The following is a 24,593-nucleotide window of genomic DNA, read 5'->3' on the forward strand; positions in this document are numbered from 1 at the left end:
AAATCGGCCATTAGTGCCTGAAAGCTGCATTCCTAAATGCATGTTTAGATTCCAAAATAAAAGTAACTTGAACTTTTTGGAAGACAGTCAGCAATTTGTTTGATTGTGAGTCTATAAGGATGTTTAGGAACCACATTTTAGCACCTAGGCTTGAAAATATTAGTTCAAATATTTTGGAGTTTATATTCTTTAGAGATCATACTGCATTTAACTATCTAAACATTTAGCTTATTATTTCCTTAAAATGTCTGTTATTAAAGTAGTAATCAATAAATTTCCCATACAGTTTTAGAGTGAGTCGGGGTGGAAGATTATCCAATTGGAATCTGTATTGTGGAAACAGCAGTGCAGAAGTATTTTTCATTACTGGCTTGTTAACCAGAAAATTCCTAATTCCAAGGAGCCAAGTAAAAGGAAGAAAAAGTCTTCCTCATTTTCAAAGACATAGGCTGTTTAAAACTTTTGATTTTTTTACTGTTTACATGAGTATAATCACTTTGTGTTTTGTTTCCAAGTAAATGAAATAGGTATTGAGATTTCACGTCTTTCTACAAGTCCATTAGCGGCTACGGAAAGAAAGCAGTCAACGAGACAGGTAAGAACACACCTACTGTATTATTTGCCACTCAGGTTAACACATCCCCACTTCTTTAACAGATCTTCCATGCAGTGTTTGACAGTCACATCTCCTTTGCAGGCCTCTGGTTAGTCATCTATAAAAGAGATATAATATTCTTGTCAGAATATTCAGGTGTTTATTAATATTTGTTAAGTGCTTACACATTCTTAGATTATTGGCACTAAATAAATAAAAAATACTGCATATAACTTGCAGACACCTTATTTAACAAGTTTCATGAGGTAGTTTGTTAGCTGTCATGGTTTAACCCCAAATAGATTTTCAGTGAGAAAATTAAAACATTACCCACATATCAACATAGAAATGGAACATTTTAACAAGCCCATACTATTGGTATTTGCACTATAACCTATAACTAGTGCTTCATCAGTATTAATGCATTCATAAATCAGGATGTATTTTTATATTAACTTGTCAGAAAAAGTTATAATGTGTGCACCAAATTATACTTTACAGAAGTGGGATGATACTACAGTATTCCAGTACATTGTATTAAATGCACTCTAGAATAGGAACTAAAATAGATGAGTTGCAATATCCTGTATAAGCACTACCTTCCCAAAAATTTCTCTTTTGTACTACAACAACATTTTCTATTTTTAAGTACATTTTAAGACCTAGAATTCTACAATCTGTTTAAAAAGACTTAAAAGACAGATACTATTTATGATCATTATAGATCTTTGGAACTAACAATACCTTTGAGGCAAACAGTAAGCCTAAATGGTCTAATGGTTCTTTTTAATCAACAAATTAATGTTCTTATCCTACGTAGGAACTGCATTTTAACATACTCCACAGCTCATTCCTTCCAATAAATCAGTGATACGAATCCTAAAAATGCTGAGCACTCTCTTCTCAAATTTTATATTGTTGCACTATTTCTGATCTCAAAACATGCTACTGATCCAACTCAATAAAAAAGTACTTTTTAATATACACCACACAAAAAAAGAGTCGCATATCTGTCAACCAGATTTACAGCATTTAAATAGAACCAGTTTCCAAACAAAAGGCTATTTTCATACTCAAACACAAAAAAAATTATCTGAAAGCAATCACAAGAAAATAAAAATAAAATTACTTAGATCTGGAACAAAACCCATAGTGTACATAAGTCATAGGAACACATACCCAGAATACATAAGGTTATTAGGTGGCTCGATTTTAAAAGCAGATATTATATAATCCATAGAACTTCCCTCACTCTTGATGCCACTCAGTTTTCAGAATTCTTCTTGTGACATGAAATAAATTTTTGTGTTTCAGTGAAATCAGTAAGGAATTCAAGCAATGAAGAGACAATTGAGAGGTAAAAACCACCCTATGCATTTACATAATCTTCAAATTATATTAAACTGATTAAAACTAATAAAATTTTTAAGCAGTTAAATAAATATTAAGGGAAGTTAAAATATCAATATTCACAGGAAAAACAGATGTTGTAACTAATAATCCAAAAAACACCCAATTCTTCATTTGCTGACTAGTTGTATGTATTCAAAATTCACAAAGATAACAAAACAAGGAAAGAAAGGGTAACGAAAGCACAGTAAGGACCAGAGCTTGGACTGCTTATTCAGGTGTTTTATTCTGCTGATGAAACTGAATGGAACAGATGGTCCATTCTTACAGTTACTGTAAGACACTTTGGGGGTCACATTTTGTGGTCCAGTCTTCTCTTGCTACATTGCTTGAACATCAAAAAAAGACTGGATACTTCTCTCTAGATAGAATTCCTTGATCACAAAAATCACTCCCATCTGTCTGGGGTCTAATATAACCAATTCCTACAGTCTAAGTTAGTAACTAGATGATCTTTAAGGTCCCTTCCAACTCAAACCATTCTATAATTCTATAAACTGGGAAGCAAGCACAGAACATGGACAAAACAATTCCAGCTGGTGGACTGCCTTATGTGGATCGTAACTAGAGTGAGGAGTTCGAGTGGTACCCTTTTTGTAATGTTGCAAGGGCTGGTGTAAAATTGAATTTAGAATCTGAAAGTTCTAAGTATCTCCCTACTGGTCCTTTGCTACAAGAATTACTGCATTATTACATGTTGTGAATCATGGTTTTAATGGTTTTATCATGCAATTCTTACACAGGCAGTGATTACAAACACATTTGGTTATTTACAGTATTAAAACCCAGATGCCTAAAATCCTCCCCTTGGTCCCTACCCAGGCATCCCCTACTATATTGCTGATTCACAATTCCAATGTTGTTTTTGTGCAACTCTCACATGCATTAGTAAATAAAAGTAAATCATGCTGTTTCTGTAAGTAACAGGAGAACTGTTCTACAAATCTCAGTGTTTTGGGGGAATTACTTGATAAATCTGTTAATGCTAATGAGAATTCTGCATCAGGAACTAGTCAGGAATATGGAAAAAGCAGAGTACTGTGACTAATATTGTTAATGCCTCTTTACACAAGATTACGGAGTCACATTCTCAAATCCTGAGGGGAATTTGGCTTAGTAGCTCACCCTCTTTGATACTTTTAAAGAACAAAATTTAAGGTGCTAAAAACATTTATTTGGCAAGAAAATTGTCTAAGACACTTCTGAGGGTAAAATAATTTCACAGTGGGTGGGTCTAGGCATAGGAAACACTTTGGAAGGTAATGAAGAAACTGAGGAGTGTTGTGATTAACAGACAGAATGACATTAGTGCCATGTTCTTAATTCCTTAAAAGAAATACGGTTAGTAATAAACTCACTGCATGATACGTTTCTCAAAGTACATACTTAACTTATTTCTTTTGAGTAGCAAATTACTTAGAAAAGTGATGTTATAAACAATAGACAATTAATGAAACAATGGTTAGATTGTAGAATCCTGTGGGGTTTTTTTAAATCTCATTAAAAAATACTAGTAGCAATGAGTTTGTTTTAACTAATTTAATTAAACAAGCAAACACATACCATATAAGATTATTACTTAGTTAAATATTTTTGAAAGTACAACATTTGACTAACATTGCTAATTCCTCTATACACGTTTATATTCTCAAGCCGTAAAGAAGAATGTAGAATTTAATTATTGTTTTTTGAAGATATGTCAATGAAGAATAGGTATTCTGTCCTGAAGAGAACAGGGACTGACGTAATTACTCAGAAAATTTAACAATTAATATTATGTTACACTATTATAAAACTACAGCACTATTTGGTTTACTCAAAATGCGTATTATTCTTAATACGTATTATTCTTAAAGCACTTAGTCTTGTCACACTCTGTTACAGGTATTTTTTGTAGCACTCTTTCCCAGGAGAGAGCTGCTTAAAAGCAGTAAAAGGCACTCACTGGAAAAGCTGTGTGACTCCTCTCCCTGATAGTATTTTTGTTACACAATATTTTGACCAAAACATTTCTAACTCTTTTAATTTGGGGGGTAAAGGGGTGGGGGGTGGGGGGGGGGGAGGGCTGAGGGTGTATTTATTAGAGAAAGCCAGGAAAGGAATGTGGACCTAGAAATCATGTCACTTGCAACTTGAAGAAACAACTCCCCCCTCATTTCTAAAGGTTCTCAATTTAAAACATAAAGCATGAAATTTAATAGCAAATGGCTCCAAGAGCCAGATTATGAATGATTTTCTTTTTTCATGATTGTGAGTACTTACTCTTACATAGACCCAATTAAATGTATTTAATTAAATAAAAAATTAGATATTTTTTTTATTTAAGTGGCCATGTTCTGTTCTTCTGTTCTACTTGGTAACAAACTAGTGGATTTGTCATTTCATACTACTGACAATATGCAATATTATTAAAAAAACGAAAAATAGGGACATAGCTTCTTTTTCAGTATCACCAGTCGACTTCTCTTTTCCTGATACAAGGTTTGAAAACTTTTCACCAGAATATATCAGCCTGTACTGTATGTCTGTGTTGAATCCAAGGAGGAGCTATCCCTTTCACAAGTCAAATTCTAATTTATATTATATGTAGGGACATACTGCAAAGTGAAAATATTTTGTGGTATTTTTTCCTTGCAAATTACATGAACGTGTACATTGAAAACAGTTTCATTTTAAAAAATCATAGCAAATGGATCAATATGAAAAATATACCATCATATAAAATACAGTATTTAGTTATAAAATTTCTTCTCTCTAGCTTTTCTTAGTACACAAATTTTATTCTAACTTTGTATTATAGGAAATCACAAGGTTCTTTTATTCCAGAAAGGTTAATCAGCTGACAAGGAGTTTAACTCATCAGAGGATTCTGCTCTATATATTCTACACTATAAAGACTACTTTATAGCTATACTTCACTGTACTTTACTTTTTAAAATTTTTAAGGCTCTTATGCATCCTATTCAACTCAAATATTTTCTCAGCACATGCTTGTATGATCTGTCTGTTCAATTTATATTAAAAAGTAATTCTTAATACCTTCCAGGTATTTAGCTCGGACAGTAATACCCGTTAAGAGCGAGCTGATACTGCAAGTTTTGCATCAAATCAAACATGACAGTAACTGAAATCAGTGAAGACAGATTTTCAGATTTGTTGTCATAGCTCTGACACATCCAGTTGGTCTGCTTTCTCTAACTTAAGATGTCAGGGCCCTTTTTAAGAGTGATTGCTTCCAGATGTATGGGATAGTGTCAGCAGGGAGAAAGAGAAGGCATACTTCCCACCGGCATAAGTGAAATTGTAGTGAAAAAGCAGCCTCCACATATCAAAGTCAATCTCTTCAATATATTTGTTTCTTCTGCCCCCTGTTACATACTGAATTTTTCTTTCTTATGTTTTCAGTCAACTACCAGAAAAAGAGAGACGTTTTGCCTGTGCCATTTTTTAGCCAATGCAATAGGATGCTGCTGCCTTATTCAGGGCAAGAAGACACCCTTATTCACGCTGAAGAACACCTGCCCTAGTGAACTGCATTCACTGGCCATTCAAACCTCGGTAACAAACACTGCCAATAAAATTGCCAGATGGTGTTTTCCATAGTTAGCCAATCTGCAATGTAAACTTCTAGCTATATTAACATATAATTGATTCAAGAAGCACCGTGCTATGATCTGCCATTTTTTGTCGATAGCGATGTGAACTGGAGTTAAACTCATGAATCAGAAGCAAACATCCATAACTTAGAAGCCCCTGCATAACATCTTCCAAGTGTAATAACATCTAAACTCTTCACATGACATTTTTAAAATAACACAGCTCATTGCATACTTACATCTGACCCTTAGGGGGGCACTGCTTATACTACTAATAGTTTTTATTGACACTTTAAAAATAGCTGTTGTCTTATTCAAGAGAATTGTTTCTTGACTAATTATCGTTCTTTGGCTACAATTACGTTGTTGCAAATTTCATGTTTTCACATTGCAGTTTTCCACCACAGTTTATATCATTATAGCAAACCCTGCTCGAGGGGATTGTGGAACAAAGACCACAAGACAATGGCTTTTCACTGTGCACATCAACTGTCCAGATCAAGTATCTCTTTTGGTCCAAGCGCAGACCTCAGAGGAAAAAAAATGTAACACAAGTATTTTGCAGTATAAATCGAATGTTAGGAAAAAGAATACTGCATTTTTATGGTTTTACTTTTGATTTTGGTTTTTAAGGACAATTCACATGAAAATTAAGAAAATATTTACCTTGAATTCTTGTACAGATATCAGAAAAATAACTTCGCACAAAAGCAACAAATGTACTTGTGAATTAAAATAAGTTTAAAAATTAAAATTAATTTTATTAATCTATGGTATGTACCAACATCAATATAACCTCTTGTCCTGGTTTCAGCTGGGATAAGGTTAATTTTCTTCTTAGTAGCTGGTGCAGTGCTGTGTTTTGGATTTAGTGTGAGAACAACGTTGATGGCACAATGATGGGTTTGGTTGTTGCTGGGTAGTGTTTGTACTAATTTAAAGACTTTTTCGTTTTCCAGGCCCTGCCAGTGAGAAGGCTGGAAGGGCACGAGCAATTGGGAGGGGACACAGCCAGGGCAGCTGATGTGAACTAGCCAAAGGGATATTCCATACCATATGGTATCATGCTCAGCATATAAGCTGGGGAAAGAAGAAGGAAGGGAGAGAGGATATTCGGTGTTATGGCATTTGTCTTCCCACGTAACCGTTACGTGTGATGGAGCCCAGCTTTCCTGGAGATGGCTGAATACCTGCCTGACCATGGGAAGTGGTGAATGAATTCCTTGCTTTGCTTTGCTTGCGTGAGCAGCTTTTGCTTTACCTATTAAACCATCCTTATCTCAACCCACCAGTTCTCTCACTTTCACTCTTCCAATCTTCTCCCCCATCCCACTGAGGGGGGAGCGAGCAAGCAGCTGCGTAGTGCTTGGTTGCTGGCCAGGGTTAAACCATGACACTTCTTTAGTATCCACTGGCTGTATTTTTGGTGCATTAAGTGGTAACGTTCAAAAGGTGCAATCCCATTTCCTAAAACATACTTGCTAACTGTCTGGGTATGAAGAAGGGAAATGAAAGCATTGTTAAGCTAGCTATGCAGTCCTCTAACTGCACCTGACACATGTGAGCTGGCTGTATGCCAAATGGTCTTTGAAGGTAAAATCAGAACAATAGAGCATCAACACGTTCATTCTCATCTGTTCTGCTCATCACTTGCAGAAATCACTCCATACAAAAAGCTAAAGATGTGTCTTTAACTGGGTCTTCTGTTTCCTGCTTCCACTTTACCTTGGATTTATATGGGGCATGCATGAATGGGAAGCATCATAACCTCTTTATTCCCAAAACACATCATGAAATATTTAGTTAGAATTTTTCCAAAACATGTCAGAATATTAAAAGAACAAACAAACAAACAAAAAACCAAAACCAAAAGAACACCAAAAAAGATGAGCCTCACAGGATTTTTTACACAGGTGGTTAAATTTTCAAACTTCCAAAGCAGGAAGTTTTTTAGAGGACGAGTGAGAAACCATGTAATTTTTTGTAACATCTGTCTTCACAGTAAGCAAATACACCTTCAATGTAGACTAGCCTTTTTAGTGGATAAGTTTGAAAAACTGATGTATTGAAATGTCAGAGTTTATTTTCTTACACAAAATCTTGCCTTTCCTTATTTTCTCTTAAGCTATAAACTGGATTTTTAAAATTTCAAACTGAAAAAAGACATGAAGGATATTTTATGTGCTTGTGGATACCAGTGTCTAGAAACACTGTCACCATAAGGGTTAGATTTTAATGCCAGAGTTCAATAGTAGGCTAAAAACCAATTAGTGATCCTACCATGTTAAACGACATACCTATGAAAAACCTACCATATACAGATATAAAACTACATGTACAGAATACAGCTACATATGTTTGACAGTCTGGAAAATCACAAGAAATCATATATATATTCTGTTTTATAGTCACATAAAATATACATAGTGCAGCTGATGCTGGTGGGTGAAGCTTATATTATCACAACATTGTATGCAGCATTTGGTTAATTATTCCTTGTTATGTTATGTAAAACAAAACTGAATTTAGAAATAATAACGTGGCCAACATACCTTCTTTTCAACACACATTGACCAATTCACACTGATGTAGGTTGAGACTTGTGTTAACACATACTGCCACTAGAGGGCAGTGTTGTCATATTACTGTGCACCCACATTAAGTACATGAAATTACTGTAAAGTTCAAGTTCCTTATTTTCTAAAGCGAGGGGGGGGAAAGGGAAAAAAAGGAAGAAGAAAAAAAGAAAAAGAACATTTGTAGCTCAGTTAAGGATTTTTTTCCTGACAAACTCTGAAGCCTTTCTAAAATTAAAAATTAGAGATAAAAATCACATGGCATAATTGCTTATTAGCTTGTATTTAGTAACTATTTAATACGCTATTTGTTTTCAAGCAAGCAAAATGAATTTAACTCAGGCAGAGTGTGCTACCCGGGAATCTCTTGGAAGGAGACAGCCCTTGTGCAGTGGTCTGACATGCAGCAGATAACTGAATTTTATTGTAGTTGTGCTGGAAACATGATTTATTTCTGAGAAGTCTGTGAAATGTGATGCAGATCATGGCAACCTAAGCTGGTCTACTTGCTGCTACATCTCTGCTCTCTCATCCTGCATTCTCCCTTGCTCTGTACTGATCCTTTCAGCACATGCTTTAGTGAATTTTCTGGCATTTTAGCTCTCTAAACTGACTCGCTGTGATCAAACAGGTAGCGCTCAGAACAGACAAAGTGCAAGAATACACTGCCCTGGCAATGTGTAGCACCAAAGCTGTTTCAAATAAAACTGTTTTGTAATCAGAGTCTAGAAAAAGTGCTTCTCTGTTTAAAAAATCCATAAATTTCTGCTGTAGTTAATATAGTTAATTAATAAACAGATGGAAACAATTCATTTTTTATTTAATTTAAAATGTATTACAGAAATATCGACTCCAAAAGCAGATATAGATCCTTCTGACAGGTGTCATATATTAAAAAGGGCTCTTGAAGAAGCCTACCTCTCAGAAGATGCAACATACATCTGCATGAAATGTCTGTGGGATTCTGTGCTGTTCAAAGTGTCTTTGTTTTGATTGGTTTAGAAAGTTCCCACTTTGTTGCAGTATTAAAATAATTTCATTTGCTCGATGAAAAGTGAGGCTATTGGCGAGGATTAGAGGTATCAGACTTGAAAACTGACTGACAGTCTACTGAGGACTAGGAACCAGATCAGGCCAAGCTCAGGTATACTCACTTATGGCAAATGGCAATAACAGGGAATACGAAATTTACTCCTGTAATACGTTGCTTACACCTTCACTTGGACAAAGCAGAGATAAACCAGATGAAGCCTTCAATTAAAACATGCAGACCAAACTTAGAAAAAAAACTTGCAGAAGTTTGAGGACTATGCTGTGTCAAATAAAAAGTCATAGCAAGTTGCTGTCATCAGGAATAAGAAAGGAGGAGAAACTGTCCCAGCCATCCCCTGCAGCTCTGCCTGATGCAATACAGCTGTAAATTTCTCCATGTTCAGAGTAAGAATTCTAATTTCTAGAAAAAAATAAAAATCTAAATTTAGTCTGGTGATGATGTGGGCATTCATTTTCAATAGAAGGGCAGAACATATTTTACACACTTGTTTTCAGCAACGGACATCTACAGTGGATCACAGTCAATTCATTTAGACCTATGCTTGACACACTGAACATTATACTGTTCAGAAATAGAGGGCATTTTTCCTTAATGTCTATTATGTGTTCACCATACATGTTTATATTACTAACATGACAATAATTAGCGTGTGTACTTACTCGGTTATTTTGTTTTGCTTTCATTTAAAAAGTCAATAGGTTTAGCAATTGTCAGTATTCATAGAAAAGCTCCAGAAGAAAAGAAGAAAACTAAAAGTGGCTTAGAAAATGAGACCTACGAGAGAGATGAATAATCTGAAAGAGTACAGGGCTTGATAATTCTTTTGATACACGAAAGGTAGTTACTAAAAGATGATCATCTACTGCTCAATGTATCCACTAGAAGAAGGACTGGAAGAAGCACAGGAGATACTAATTAAATCTTACAATGAGAAGAATTAGAACATACATTATAGTAATTCTTCAGTGGATGGGAAGCCAAGCTACAGACCTACTAGGAAGACTGTAAAACCTTCTTTACCAAAGGTTTTTCCAGTAAATTTAAATGTGCTTGTCAGATTATTTAGGAAAGAAAAATAAATATGACAAGAGCTATAGGTTATCCTGGATTATCTCTTCATGCATACTTCACCTTTCCCTATATATTTATAATCCTTTTATGATCCTAAACTGGTGCGAGACAAAAATCTCTACTCATTTACAATCTTACTAAAATCAGTAAAAACTGGGAAAATGGTATTGCATCAAACAGGTTCACTTGTGTTATTAGTAATAATAATATGACATTTTTAGGAAAAGGGATCTGAACTAGGTATATACAAAAGCTATCAATAATTAAGAAAAAATCTGTCACCTTTCTCGGATTTTTCTTCTAGTTACAAACAGATACACTTAGCACACTTCCCCTATGCTTTGGTGCACAGATCACCACGTAAATGATCCATGTGTAAATAATTCTCTTATCTCTCCTTAACTATCAGTTCATCAATAACATCAGGCAACACTCAACCTTGGGAACTCTCGTAACAATTTCTGAAAATTTGTTCACAGCACTGAAAGCAGTCACTAGAAAAAATAACTAGTAGTTACTAAAAAAAAAGATCAAATTCTCCAGCTTTGCCACACCACAACTGAAGCATTACATGAGTCTTCCAAATACAGTGATTTAAATTCAGTTGGGTTTATAACTGTCTTAAACTTCATTAGGTCACCTTATTTTAAAATGAAGTGAATCTGAGTAATTTTGAACCCAGCAAATTCCAACAACATTGTACAGGGATTTTTCCTTGTGAACTCCTTCTTTATGCCTTAGGTTTGCGGAGATAAAATCACCTTACTGTCATTGTTTTTGTAAAAGCATCTTACTCTTGTTTTAGTAGATTTTTGCAGCATGTTAAGAATAGTTTACTGTTTGCAGATGATATTTAAGCAATAAAATTCTGCATATGATCTCTACACACTAAAGAAATCCATAAAATCTATCAGATCTTCTATACTATGAATTGTTTCATTCAGATAAGGCTTTTTTTTCCTATGACTGTTGAAACTTGTTCTAAGTTGTATTTCTCATTTTCTTACAAATTTCATTTTCTTTGAAACCTTTATATGCAATTAAATAGCTGTTGTAATATCAGAACATGTGCCCTGGACGGTACAATTAAATCATTGTTATTATTATTACTGCATAATATTATTATATCTGCACTAACAAGATACTTGGCTGAAGGCATAATTGTACAGGCACGTTCAGTTTTGGTTTTAAATGTACATTATTAAGCAACTGTGAATAGATAACTATTGGCAGATGATCTTTACAGAAATGGCCAACAGCTTTCATAAAAAGAAGTACAAATACATTGTCAACAGAGACATTAAACTCTGATCTATGAAATATTTTAATTAGCATTGAGGCTTTTTTTTTCCTTTTTTTTCTTTCTGTCTTTTTTTTTGTGTGAGGAGACCTGAAACTGATTTCAGGTTCTGAAGCACAACTACCCACATATTAACCAGGTGTATGAGTTGAATTTTTCTTACAATTTAATCAGCAAGTTGAAGAGGTATTAAGAAAAGCAAGAATGCAAATTATTTTGTCCTGTATTTCACCTTTCAGTCTCACCTTTGTGATACTGCTATGAAACGTACTCCAATTGCCAGCAACTATGGAGGACCTGGATTTTTAATGTCAGGGCTGCAACTAGCTTTCCTAATTCAGACACTCTTCACATAACGTAAGGAATAAAACCAAGAACGTTTCATATCCTAGCTTATTCCCCACCTCATCTTTAATACAAAGGGCATGTCTGAGACTGAGATTGGCTTCAGGATTTACTTAAACCACTAAGTCAGTCAGGATAGTGTAAAAAACCTTTCTGAATGAGCTAGTTCTGTTGGTAAAAGTGCTACAGTAGATGTAGCAATACTGATACTGATAAAAATGAGACACAGTTTGACTCACTTGGAGATTTACAATAAATATCACTACAAAAAAATCCCCTCCTAAACCAGTTTAAGATCCATCTGTACCTGTTTATCGGTACAAACTCTTTAAAGTTTCTTACAGAAGGATGAATACTAGAACATACAAGGCCTTGATGCTGGTCCTGGTCCTGAAGGTCAGAAAAAAAAGAAAAAAAAAAAAAAAAGAGCAGTCACACCATCAGGGAGGCCAGTCTGCAGCAAATCCTTAGAGATTCTGTAATTCATACTGTCAGCTACCTATCAGGTTGGTTGCCATAGCTATAGCTCCTCGGTCCCTGCGTACTGCAGTAATACAATCTTGAAGCCACAAAGGCATGAAAACTGTGGAGATCTGTACCAGAGATAAACAGCCAAGCCTTTGGGTGTTTTGGCCAGCCATACTATCTTATATTTAAAAAAAAAATTAAAACCATAAATTAAAAAGAACTTTTATTTTGCAAATGCCTTGGATCAAGGACTGCATGCCATTTTCTCCCAGGTTCATAATTATTTTCCCAGTGTATACAAACTTCCCATTCTAAGGAAAAAAAAAAGATCAGTACTTCGAAAGAGTGAGACTTTCAGAGACAGTAAGAACTTAACAGTAAAAACTGTCTTGTTTTGTCTGCAGGCTTTAATTCAGACCACTTTTCAGGACATATTGTTCAGTAATTTAAAAAAACCCCAAACATCTCCCCTAAATGATAAGACTGTAAATTATGGGTTTGAATGGCTTAAGTTCTAATGCAATAATTTTACTGTGCCTGGTGGAACTGTTAATCAAAAATGTTAAAACACTGTCCAAACCAAACAAAATTCTCTAAATATTTTTGGCCATTTTTCTGGCATTGACATTTCCACTGATACTGATAGAGCTGCACCAATTTATAGCAGCATTCAGCTCCCCTAAACCCAAAACAGTATCTCACTCATTTCATAGTATTAAGTGATTTATATTATCAGCTACATTAGTGTCATTGTGTTAGTTGTAATAAATTATGATAGAAGCTACTTTTTTTGCTCAAACTCCCTCTTTTGTAATAGTATTTTGAAGCAGTGATACAATATATTAATGTAGTATAGATTCTTAAGCATGCAACCTCATACCTATGGATCAATTTGAATGTCACATCACACATTTTACTTCTTTTTATTCCCTAAACCAGAAAATACCAAGCAATTTGCCATGGCTACTAAGGAGATGTTGGAGCTCAGAAGCTAGATAATGTTGAGATAGCTCATGCTGGAAGAACTAATAGCAACATAAAAGCCAGAGCACAATCAATGAATACATTATTAACGATGTTTTCTTCTCAAATCAGCAGATGGACACTGAAAGGCTCAAGTGACTGGTAATGGGATACACTGCTTTTCATCTGAAAGCATCTCTCCAGATCTGCCTCATGGTGATCGTAACTATTTGACAGGTATTCAATAGCCAATATGTAATAACAGGTTTAGTCTAGCTTTTCTTGTGCAATCTGGTTAACAAAGTTGGCATGCTGTTTTCAAACTCAGAATTGAGTAGGCCAGAAGACTTGGTTATCCTTTCATGTCTAAAGGTTCAGCCCTTCAAAACAAGTTTGAAACCCAGATGCAAGCGGGACAATGGATTTACTACCCATATTACATTTGTTCAGTGGTTGGTTTCCATCGGTGTCTATTAGGTATTTTTATAATGACTAAATTAACTTTTAAACAAAAAAAACCCAACAAAAACCAAAAAAACAAAGATAAGAGAATCAACCTGAGATGAAAGGAAAAAACAATGTAACGAGACAGACTATTGCTTTCACAAAGCTCGGCATGAAGAACGTGTTCTTTTGTACACGCAAGAAACAAGAATTTTCAGTAGTGATACAAAGTATCTGTATTGTCAAAAAAGCATTAATAAATTGATAAAAATCAAGTGATTGTAACTCCCTTTTGCAGGGAGCCTAGAGAAGGCTGGCAGCTACTTTTTGCAATAAAACTTGCCATGTTCAGTGGTCTCCATGAGAATTTAATTTATTATAGGGTTTTTTCATGTTTACTGAACAGAATCACACTTACGTTTTCATGGAACCCAACTGAAATTAGTAGGGTTTCAAACCAGACCCAAAGGCTGCCTATATCACCTGGAATCCGACAGAAAAATTGGTCATAATATAGAAGCATTTTTCCTTTCAAAAGAAAAATACTATCAGGGTATATTTGGACAAAGCCTAGCAATACTCATCTGAGAAATAATTAATCAGTTGTTTTCAAACATAAGGTCAGTATCATATGAAAGTGTTTTTAATGAGATTTTTTTGGAAAATGTATTAGGCATGAAAGGGAATGTATGTGGAAAAGAGCTGAAGACATTTAGCTCTAGGTCATTGAGCTGTTGAATCAGAATTGTTATAAATACAACTATCTTATTTCCTTGGTATCCATGGACATTATCTTCAAGTCTAACTTCTCTCAGCTCAGTGAAGAACATGCAGACAGATCTTAAAGACAGGATTCAACCTTTAGGTTAGATATGGCTGAACATGTAACAAATCTCTATCATTTTATACCTATACAATCCCATTACAATCATACTTCAATAGAATGACTGGAACTTTGTATTTAATATTTGTAATCACTGTTCTTAGAATCACAGCCAAGATTGCCTCCCTCTTTATTCTAGGCATTGTAGAGACAAATTGCAGTGAAGATAGACAAGAGATATAAAAGATATGAAAAAGAAACAGAAACACAGAGACTAACTTGCCAAAATCACACTGCAAATCAGTGGTCACATTAAGAATAGAATCCAGATCTTCCAAACTCCTGTCCTTTGCTGAGTTCACACAGTGTTCCCCTGGGCTTCTTCTAAGATATTTTTGTTAGCCATCAGTGTTTATCAGTAGCAATTAATGTTAGACTATAAAAAGACCTTTTAAACACAAAGCAAATAAACTTACCACTTCTCAAAAATCTACTTCCTCTGTAACATTTACAGAACAACCAAAAAGTTGGCTCAGAGACTCTTGAATGTACCTGCTGTACCACACATATTCAAGGTTTACTCAAGCCAACAACAGCCTGTTAGGTAGCTGTATACAGCATACCAGCTTCTGCAGCAAACAGCACGCAGGAACGCAATGGTCAACATCATAAATGATCAACCTCAAATGACACTAGGACCCAGATACAGCTGAGCAGCCTGGAAATGTACAGTCAAAGCTTGAATGACTACTGAGCCTTTGCATCTCATAAGTAATGTATACATAGTGAATCTTCTTTTTAATCATACAGCTTTTGATCATTTTCCTCTCATTCTGGCTTCAAGCCTACAACTTATGCATTTAGCTGATCTAGCATTTAATTGAATAATACTATTTATGAAGCATACTGTTAGGGAAGTATATAGCAAAACCAGACCTTTCTGTGAAAAGGACATTTCCTTACCAGCATTTCACATACAATGCCATGATACTTCAGTCCAGAGTTAAAACCTCTGGCTGGTTCCATAATACAAGTAAATTAAAAAAAAAATAATCAAAAACAAACACCAGTCTTAAAAGATTAGCTATTAGCTCATCTCATTTGTAACATTTTAGATAAATATTAAAATGCCTTAAGATATTTAGCAGAACTAAACTTCAAATTTAACTTAGTAAAGTAAGTTGCAAAAATCCACTTAACTTGGGGTGAGGAGTAGGATTTCTACATAAATATATGTAAAGAATCTTTTATTTATATATCTTGCATAGAAGCATTGAATGGTTTGCATGGGAAGGGACATTTAAAGTTCACCTAGTCCCCCTGCATTACGCAGGGACATTTTCAACTAGATCAGGTTGCTCAGAGCCCCTTCCAACCTGACCTTGAATGTTTCCAGGGATGGGGAAATACATACCTTGTCTCATTTATTTACATACTTTATTTACCTTATTATCGTTATCCTCTTTACATATATGAAAGAGGCCTTAAAGTGCCATGGAGATTATGGACAGGCAGTTGCCAATCTGCTTCTTTTATATGCTAATAACAGAGATTTTCCATTTCAATGTATAATGAAAAGCAGTTAACTTTAGATCAAATGTCTGCTAATTTTTTCTCTGAAACAAAAATAAAGGAGTCCAGGAAGTAATCTGGGCATTTATTCTATAGATTAAACAACACAAGATAGGCAAAAGGCTGCCCACAAAATTATCTTGGCAGCCCCTGTGAAAGGAAGGGAAAAACAGCTCTCACAATTGATTCCTTAATCAATGTTACATGTATATGGAATATTTCTCTAAACAGCCAAGAAAAGTATGAACAGAGAGTCTTCTGATAAAATTGGAAAGAAACACGTAGGATAGCAATAAAAGCAAAAGCAGAGACATACAGCATGCTGGAGACACGAACCGTTTTGTGGAAATTAAAATCTGTAAGAACAGCTGTGAGTAATCAGCTCTGCTCACGTCAATAAATGGCATTTTCATGGATAGGAAAAAACTGTGGACAGCAGAAGAAGAGCATAAAGTTAAAAAAACCCTGAACCTCTTTTCGAAAGGAATGTATCAAGTATAACAATTATGCATCATGCTTCTGCGGAAGGCATGCAGGCAAAAAATCTGTGTCAAAGGCCTTGGGTTTTGACTTCCTAGTAATTGTCTTCCCATGTTATTTTCTCTCAGTACTTTTATTCACCTGCCTGGTGTTCAAAAAAAATCCTAATATGCCTAAGAAATGATATAATGAAATGATACACAACTCATACCTATGCAGAATTTTTAAAATAAATACTGAATGCAAGATGCAGACAAAGTTAACTTTGGGGCAAAGTCTGTACAGGCATACCAGACAGTTAGTACACAGCATGATATAAATACAGATGGAAGAGAAATCTGTAGTTAAGTTTGCCTAACACTTCCTATTATAAGGTTCTAGTTTGAAATGCTTATAAACTTTGCCAATGTTTAATTGCTCAGTCTAAATTCTTTTGGGGTATCTGTTTTTTTTAAAACCTTCAGTAAAAATGGAGCTGACACCTTCTAAAATGTGACTAAACAAAAATATTCTGGTTTGCTGAAGTTGACAAATTCTTATGACTCTTATGTTGAAAAACTCAACCTAGAATGATGGCCTCGGGATTTTTGCCATCCAGTAGAATCTACAGCTGAATTACAGATCAAGGCTCCCAAGATAACACATAAGGAGATTCTGAGTGCATCTATACCATCAGTTTGAATCATCACCTGTTTTGCTCCAAAGCCCTCTTCATTAGCATTCACTCTGTCTGCGCATGCTTGATTATTCCTTTGAAGCAAAATAACAAGGCTTCCTCTCAGACAAAACCTAGAAGCCATTCAGTAGCTAGATAAAGCTAGATAGCTCTAGGAAATGGTTTGAGTACAAAGTCTCCCTCCACTTGGTCCAATCCTCCAACATCATCCTTGCAAGCCTTTTACCTAGCATGCCCCTGTAACATGCCTCTCTGGTAACATGTCATAGCAGCAGATAAAAGAAGCAGATAAAAAAACCAATGCTTGCATCATACTGCTTATCTTGGACAAACAAAAAAAGGGTATTCATTACTAAAGAATTGTTTAAAATTGTTCAGATGTCTCCTGTGCAAAGATAGACTTCAAGGTGGCAGAGCAAGTCAGTGTGGCAGAGGATTCCAGACTATCACAGCTCTTGAAGAAAGGGGAACCCTGACTGCAGGAAACACCCTGACCACCGAAAGAGACGTGGTAGGGCAGCTCGATGCTGAGGGATTGCAGTAGAGTCCCAGGCAACGATAACTAAAACCAAACTTTATCCATCTTAAGGTACACAGTAAGAACTGGCACGATCACTGGGTGAGCACAGCAGAGGAGTGGTATTTGTGCTGCGTATGTACAAGGCTGAGGAAAGGCCTGCAGAAGACTATGAGGTCGCTCTGAACACCGCACAGTATAGATGCAGGCAGGCAGCCCTCGGGCGAGCATGTCAAAAGCTGTGTTGATGGAAGCTACTCCTTACGTTCTGACCAGGAAGCAGGGATTGCTCCTGAAGCAGATCAGAAATCCAGTGGATGCATCATCTGAGAAGGTGGCCACTTCCTAGCATACTCGGAAGCAGATCCTCACGCATCTACAAACTTATGGTACTTGCAGGGTTAAGTCCTGAGTATGCCTTCCGAGTATGTCTTTCAACTCTTCCCACACTGAGATAAAAATACATAGCTATATTAGCTATGACAAATCCTAAAAAAGGCAGAAAAAAGTATGAAGTGTTGAAAGAGAAAATCTTGTATGGCATCAACAGGAGGTACAGTTAATTGGATCTCTTCATTCGTTCTATAAATACCAACTTAAGTAAGATAAAAATGAAAATGTAGGAGACTTAGCTGCAGTCATCTTTTTGTTACTAGTCTCACTCATCTGATACAAAATTAATCTTCCCTTTGGTATCATGTGGGAAGAAGGAATGGTAGTATGTGAATAGGAACATTGCACTTAATGCAGCAAAAACTGTAATCAACAAAGACTGCTAAAAATTGCACCAAAACACACCGTAATAACACTCAAATTGGATACAAAAGAGAGGTGAACAATCAAAAATAAACTTGTCCCTTATACCCTCTGAATACTGGGCACATCCAATACATTTTAAACAGATTATAATATTATATTTTAAAGTCTCTCTCATTGTAAATACGAAAAGTAAGCCCACAAAAAACAGTGGAAACATAAAAACAGACATCCTAATTTCACATATGTTACCAGCAGAGTTGCACCTCTTTGAGTTTATTTTCCTGGAAAGATTCAACTATATGACATGCAGGAAAATCTTGCTTTTTTGATCTTTTTATTTGTTTCACTGAGGCAGAAGAACATCAAGTGATTTGCACAAAATGTTTTAATGTTATTATTTTTGTAATTCCCATCTCTATGGAATTTGGGTACCAGCACACAAGTGCATTTTGATAGGAACTGGCATTCCAGATAAAACAAATGGCTCATCTGGCTTAATAGCCTGTCTTTTACTTTGACCATCATTTGAATTCCTACGTGTAGGTCATTTTAATACTTAATAAGCACTGTGCAAACTCTGGCCACAAACATGTAAAATGTTTTAGCTATCATTAGATGTTATTAGATATTTTTGTTATATATTATTTGTCCAGAACATTATTGAATATCAGTAATGATGCCTGTTATGGTTTAACTCCAGTAGGCAGCTAAGAACCACACAGCTGCTCACTCACCCCCAGTGGGATAGTGGAGAGAACTGAAAAGGTAAAACTGTGAAATTTCATAGGTTCAGATAATGACAGTTTAATAATAATTTTAAAAAAAACAAACATCAAACAATGCCCAGCCAGTCCCCAAGCAATGGCAGCCCTCACCACCCTCGCCACCCCTCTATCCAGTTTTATTGCTGAGCATGACATCACGTGGTATGGAATACCCCTTTGGTCCATTGGGGTCAGCTGTCCCAGATATCTCCCATCTCAGCTTCTTGTGCACCCCCAACCTACTTGCTGACGGGTTAGCGTGAGGAGCAGAAAATGCCTTGAGGTTGTGTAAACACTGCTCAACAATAACTAAGACATCCTTGTTATTAACATTGTTTTCATCACAAATCCAAAACATAGCTAGCCCCATACAAGCTACTATGAGGAAATGTAACTCTATCCCAGTCAAAACCAGTACAACGCCTCAGTAACATTGTGTGAGTTCTCCATGCTCATCATTTCTGTTTTTCATGCTCATTTTGAAATTAAGCTGGCCCAAACCGAAATCCAGAATCAATGTGCTAATGAATATGGACAGTAGCTACTGACAACATCTAATACTGGGCCAGTTACCAGTCATATGTGAAAACATTTCCAACTGGTCCAGGGGCTCCATTTAAGCTCTGGCTTGAGCACCCAAACCTGGCCTGCTTTGTCAGAGTTATATCTGTATCCAGCCCAGTCTCCTTCCAGCATGACTTCCTGACTGAGCTTCCTAAATGGTCCTCAGGCATACATGGGAGGTAGTCTTGTCTCTAGCTCTGGTCTCCTGGATGAACCTTACACCTATGTTATAAGTAGTCCTCTCTTTGGGCTTGTCTCCTGTAAGCCTGGACTTGCATTATGGATAGTCTTGTCTCTATTCTGGTCTTTGGCCCTGTCTCCTGTTGTTCCTGATTGGACTTCTTGGACGGACCCCTGACTTGTTATCCTGCCTTGTCTCAGACTCGTGACTATCACCATGCTGACCCCACTGGGATGGCACCCTGCCCAGAAAGGCCCTGCCTTTGCTGCAGCCACTCTCCACTCCCAGTTCTTTCTCTCTTATGGAGCAGCTCCACTCTTGCTGCTCCCCAATAGAAGACTCATAAGTAAGCTGACATCTGGCTTTGCCGATAAGCCTGTAGGAGCTTACTGAAAAGGGGACGTAACATGAGCTGTCAGTACTTACCTGAAGGAAGGAGAGTCCTGAATTTTTAACAGAAGTGAAAACTCCTAGCAAACATTTTCTATAATGCTATAATTGCCTAAATAACTGATGTTATTCGCTAAATTAAAAATAAAATCTTATCAATTTTTTAAACTTAAGAGGCAAGAAAGAATGAAAAGGTTGAAGAACAGACAAAACTGAAACATCTGTATTTCAATGCAATGCTTTCACATAGTCACTGAAAATTCTTAAAGCTGAGATTTAGATACTACAGCTAGAAGGTATCCAATACTGACACTACTACATGTATGTATGATTGTGGTTCTGAACGCGTACCTCTGGGTCTGTGTTAAGTGATGCCAATAATCACCATTTGTAACTTTGTGGTCACACACAGGGCTGAAATATCATGTTGTTTACATGCACGTAAGTTCTAAAATTTGACATGTTACTCATTACTTCAAAAGAGTCTGAATTAAATACAGTTTTGAATAAAATTTTTTGTAACCTTTACAACACAGCAGATCATGACAGCAGGGTGTCCAGCACGCAGGGATATTAAAAGAACTGAGGAAAATTAAAGCCTTACAATTTAGCTTGAGAACAGCCCAAGAATTCTTTAATGTAATTCAGGATAGGCAGAATAAATCCATGGTAGCGGAGAAGGTCTCTGAAAGATGTTTAAGGTTTTTTGTGAAGTTGAATATACTGGCTTTGCAGCTTTTGATGCTAGGTTGCATAGAAGCAGAGTCTATTGCAGGGGCTGATGAAGCAGTTTATTCCCTCAGTTTCTTCAGACATAATCCGGCAGTTTCACTAATCCTGACAGGAAAGTTACCTTAACTAGTAGTTTGGCATGCACAAGCATGGGAAAAATTCTTAAATCTCAACCCATCTATTCCAGTCTCTTTACTGCCAGTGGTGCTTCAGTTTTCAGTTCTCTCTTTACATCTGACACAAGAGTGCCAGAAAACAGAAGAGATCTGCTTCAGTCAATAAAAAGTGTTTTGAGAAACAGCCTGCCAATGTTTGACAATTATGTATGATGATGACAGTTCACTGGCTTCTCAAACCTTGTCCACAAGCACAGTTGCACAGCTTCACTTGAGCCAAGTTAACAGCTTGCTAGCAAAAGGTCTCATTGTCTTCCCTGCTCAGTTAGCTTTCTGCTATTTTCACAAGTTAAACAAGCATATCACCTAATTAAACTAGAGAGAGTGCATGGAAAGCAGTAAAATCATACAGCTGGGGATGGAAGACGTTATCCCTATCACAGTGACTGTGATCTATTCAATAAATTCAGGCCAGAGTGTGACTGCTCAACCACTGTTTAAAGGGATTTAAAAAAAAGAGAAAAAAAAGAATATTCAATACAGCTGGAAAGGACTAACTGTAAATATTCCCTTTTCAGTGGCACAGTGGACATGTGGCCCAGTTTCAAGCTATTAAATATTATCCAGGCGTTTTACACAAGACTTGAAATTATTTGGTGATCCAACTTTTGCAAGTTTAGACAATTTAATCAATACAGTAAAAACCCGCAAATTGGTAGCTATGCTACATGCATTAGTTTTTGCTATTTTAATTACAGAGATAGCCTAATCAGCCTGAATCTGTTCTGGTTTTTGAAATCATCTAGTTTGCATGAGACATGTTCATATGTTAATGCAAATATTAATATAGTCCTATTCACGCTCATATTACATCACCTTATTTACATAATCCTACTCTGTAGCAGTATAATTAGGCTCTCAGTGACATACCACTGTAGCAAAAATAAGATTTCGTCTTAGCACCGCATGAAGATGGAAGTCAGTTGTCTTATTCTCATATTTTGTGAAGACACTAGAGTATACAGATGGAACTATTTTTCTTGCAAATCACCTCCACCCACTGATTATTTCATATAATACAGCAGGCCTTGAGAAACACAATTGCTTTCTGTTACTGGTGAATAAGACTCCCCAGCAAGTGAGGTGAGGGGGAGTCAAGTTTTCGCAAGAGTTTCTACATCTGTGGTCACAAAGAAAACCTCCTAAATGTTAACTGAGTCAGTGCCATCTTTTGAATGTGTATTCGGTCTGACATATTGATTCAATGTTTCCCAACCAACAGCAAAATAAGGACAGACAATTTTCACTGCTGCTATTCAGATGTACTTGGGTAACGATGCTGACAGAGTTTTTCCATTATTTGGAAAAACTACGAGCACTAGCAAGCACAAAGGAGGCCAAGAGCCAATGAGAAACTCATTAAGCTGCTTAAACTGATCTAAATCTAGGCTGTTGAGGTCACATCCCGCCCCCGCCACATATTTCCACCCCCTTCCTTCAGCCAATGCTAGTGTTTACAGAAGCAGGTGGTGGTGCGCCAGTTCAAGGGAAAAAAAAAACCCCACCAAACAACACATCACTTTGGGTGGAGAGTTTTCAACCTGATCAATTCTGTGAACTGGTTTATGGAGCTGCACAGTATCAGCACCAGTGCAGAGGAGGGAGATAGGAGCATAACGGCTGGGAATTAAAAGTAGTTTAAGTTTCTATGAAACCGAAATGTACCAAAGAACTGGAAGCCCTCATTTAGCCTCAGCTGTACAAACCCCTTCATACACAGATCAAACTCCAGACTACAGATGGAAGTGACTTCTTTGCCTTACTGTCTCTTATATTGTTCAAAATCTGTATTTTTCTGTTGGTCAGAAGTCTCGTTTATTAGTAGTAACTCATTCATGACTGGCTCAGAAGCACGATGGTGATAACTGTACTTTGTTTCTAAATCCTCAAACCAGAGAAGATTAGGGAAAGGATAAGAGACAGACATAATTTGTTTTCTAGAACTTAAGAAGCAGGAAAGCAAGAGGACTAAAGCAAGAGGAAGCAGCTCTCCATAGTCAGTAGTCTTCTTTGCAGTGCCTGGAAAAGGGAAAGTTTCTGTCATTTCACCACAGCAAAAGCAAAGTGTTCAAATATAATGGATGTAAGCTGATGTTAGATACCATCACATGAGACACAAGTGGTTATTAGAAATCCCAGTTCCTAAAAATGAGAGCACAGCTGCCTGCTCATGCTGGTTTTGATAAACTTGGATAAGGAAGTAAGATCAGTTTCACTTTTATGCTCGTATTTTTCAGGCTGGAATTTTTTCTGTCCTTTAGTAGCACAGCACAATTATGACTTGAAAAGAATGTCCAACTTAAATTTTAAATGCTTTATGTCTTGGCATTATTATAATTATTAGTATCCCCGTGCTTTTTCCTCAGCTAACAGCAATTTGGGGCTTAATCTGGCCATGTTTGTAAATTTTCCAGGAGAAGTATATGCACCTTACTCCTTTTCCCCCTCAAGAGGATTGTTCCGATTTTTGCATTCTGGCTTTGAAAGATTAAAAAGCGATTTGTTTGGGAAAAAAAATAACCTCTGCTATAGGTGGGCATTGTGAAAAAAAGCGCACCTGCACCCAGGCTTTTAAAAATAAACAAGGAATAAAGATACTGCTATAAAACCAGGCTGCAACTACGCAAAGCTCACCTTTTCCTTATCCATATACTGCAAGCATATATTGAAGTCCTCAAACTGATGATGGCCACACCGGATTTGTACGAGAGGGCCAGCATGCTTCAGCTATGCCCTTGCACGGGTTTATTTTTTTTCTTCCTTAAAACACTTGCCGCTCTCCAGCGACCGTCTCCCGGACCCCGCCCGGCGGTCCAACCTTTCCCTGCATCCCCAGCGGCGGAGCCCGTCCCCTTCACTCGGGAGCGGGCTCCGGGAGGCAGCTCAGGCTCGGGGGACTGCAGGGGCGGCCGCTTCCTACGGGGCGCCACCCGGCTGACGGAGATGCCGCCGGAGGCCCGGCGCGCTGTAGGGATCTCCACGCGCCCCGCCGCTTGCCCTCAGCGAGGCGGCGGGCTCGGGCTGCGGGGGCGGAACAGCTCAGCCCGCCAGGCCCACCTCGAGGCGTGGCTGGCGCCGCGGGGCCCGCCCCACAGCCCGGGCGGAGCGGGAGGAGCCCCGGGCCGGGCCGGGCCGCG

The 24,593-nt window shown here is 36.9% G+C and overlaps 1 long non-coding RNA gene across 1 annotated transcript; it reads right to left on the reverse strand.

The window, feature by feature from the left end:
- Positions 1-606: 606 nt before the first annotated feature.
- Positions 607-24,513, reverse strand: LOC130152734 (uncharacterized). The gene is made up of 2 exons (XR_008823092.1): positions 24,091-24,513; positions 607-713 (listed from the first exon to the last, which is right to left on the reverse strand). It is a non-coding gene; the product is annotated as an uncharacterized LOC130152734 (long non-coding RNA).
- Positions 24,514-24,593: the final 80 nt, after the last annotated feature.

The sequence above is a fragment of the Falco biarmicus genome, chromosome 7 (genome assembly GCF_023638135.1).
Source record: "Falco biarmicus isolate bFalBia1 chromosome 7, bFalBia1.pri, whole genome shotgun sequence".
NCBI lineage: Eukaryota > Metazoa > Chordata > Aves > Falconiformes > Falconidae > Falco > Falco biarmicus.